Here is a 2,368-nt window from a genome sequence, read left to right as displayed (position 1 = left end):
GAGGCGGCAGCACTGCCAGAGCCTGTGTGGGATCGGTAATGGAGGGAAAGGCTCCCCCTGCCAGCCCGCGCCAAGGCAGCCACACAGGAATGCTTGGCTGCCTTGCCTCATCGCTAACAACGCCTTTGGATACCAGTTCGATTTGCAACGGTCGTTTGTGCCTTATAAGTTGTTTCTTCTTAGTGTAGAACTAGGAGAAAACTTTAAATCCRAAGAGAATTGGGTGCTGCCCTCCTATGTTCTTGTCATCCTCCATTCTATAATTTTTAGTATTTTAAATGTAAGGGCCTTTGAAGTATGTTACTTTCATAAGCACTTATTAGTTGCTACACTTCAACTCAAACTGATTAGTTTTTAGTCTGCCTTTTCTAATTCTCTTTTTTTTCTTAGCCCATGGTGACATTTTTACTTTTTAATAATGAAAAACTTTGCCAGAGAACATAAATGCTGCAGACAGTGTTTAAAGACAGGCTAGAGCAGAGGGAGCATAGTGCTAATTTTCCATGACAACTTGTCCAAACAAGCAGCGGATAACTGCCTGGACTTGTCTGTTGGCCAAACACAGCTTCTCAGGAACCATGGCACCTTGTAAAAATTCCAGCAACTGTTTAAATCTAGATATTTGTGTGATGATGGATTTTCAAGATGACCTTGTTGTCCCTCTAGCGCATAAAGCTCAAGGTCTAGTGAAGGACAGCCGAGAAACAGCCAGAAATTTGCAATGCCTGCTCACCTCCTGCTAGTGCTGGGATTTCAAGGCAAGCAGAAATTTGTTTCAAGTGGAATCAAGAATGTCCTGCAGTAGGCAAAGTCAGATATCTGCTCTTTTCCACCCAGTACYCCAGTTCCTGAGATTCTTAGCTAKCTAACTTCAATGTTAGGAGAAAACTCCCTCTACACAAAATCCACCAGTACCCCACCGAGTACCACAGTTCCTGAGATCCTTAGCTAGCTAACTTCATTGTTAGGAGAAAACTGCCTCTACACAAAAATCCAAGAGGATGGAAGTGAATGGCTACTGAACAGCTGTATTTCTGGTACTCAATCTTGTCCTCATGTGGAGAAGAAGAAAACTATTTAATTCCAGTCCAGTCCAGACCAGATATTGGTAATTTGTCTGCCCAAATCTGTTTCCCATTTAGTAGCAGTGCAGTCAGCCACAAGCATAATTAAACAAAACAACAGTGTATGCCTTCTAAAGGGAAGCCAACTGGCAAAAATATAAACCAATTATTATATAAACCAATTGAATTTCTGCTCAATATCTAACACAGAATGAGAGGCTTGGGTGTTTTTCCCCCCTCTAGATTTCTGTTCTCACTTTTGAAAGAAGCTCATGGAACAATTCTAAAGAACTGAAAGGGGAAAAAAATCTCAGGAAAAGATTCTTCTTACTCTCAAATCATATCTTTAGGCACATYACTGAATGACAAAACATGCTTTTCTTGTTAAGCAGGGGTGAAGTATGTGGCTAGGTTGTGACCATACCTTGATTTACTAAACAGAGAAAATTAAACAATCCAATGATCTCTCCTTTCCTAGAAATACTTGATTGTATGTAATTAGATCAGATAAGCCCCAGTATAATCATGCTAATCAATAGGTGATGATACCAGTTCAATTCAGAATTGTTCTTTTAATTCAGTGCTCATTTGTTATTTAAATGTGTTGCTCAGTCCAGCACAAAACACATTTCAGTTCAAGGGAGTGGCCCAGAAGGGTGTGTGGGGTGTGCACAGGCTAATAGGATTCATGTGAAAGACTGAGGTATCTTTCAGTCTGAAACTGAAATGTATTCAGGGACAACCTAGACCTAGGAGAAGCTGAAAGCAAACAGCATGCAACTCAAATCTATTCTGTTTTAGATGCTATGCATGGACAGAACTACAGATATGATGAGCTCAGGCCTGTAGTTTTATTCAAGTCAGGTTGCAGTCTACGTTAGAGGAACAAAAGACAAAAAATTATTTTGGTTGTTACTTGAACTGTTTGTTTCTAACAACAGAACCCAGAAGGGCATTTCATTACACAAGCAGCTTCTTAACTGAAACCCATTCTATGTACCTGATTGCTTATCTCCCAGAATTGTCCCCGTCCTGCTGACCCAGTTGCCCACATCTCTTCTGCATGCTTCCACACTTGTTTTCCAGTCTGTAGAACTTYAATTCTTCATAACATCCACCTGAAAGCCAGCTGGTAGTGGTTTCCAATATGTGGCATTTGTTAGCCTGAGGAGGACTGTGATGGGGCCAGCTGCACTTGAGAGACTTGAACAAGTAACAGGTAGTTCTTGTCCAAGTCCATGACTCTTGGTTTTGTTACCAGAATAAATGGTTGTGGTTGGTTTTTTGTTTTTGTTTTTTTTTTT

Source organism: Malurus melanocephalus, unplaced genomic scaffold, assembly GCF_030028575.1.
Source record: "Malurus melanocephalus ecotype Western Australia unplaced genomic scaffold, MMel_1.1 scaffold_10, whole genome shotgun sequence".
Taxonomy (NCBI): domain Eukaryota; kingdom Metazoa; phylum Chordata; class Aves; order Passeriformes; family Maluridae; genus Malurus; species Malurus melanocephalus.
Note: the sequence above shows the minus strand (reverse complement) of the source record.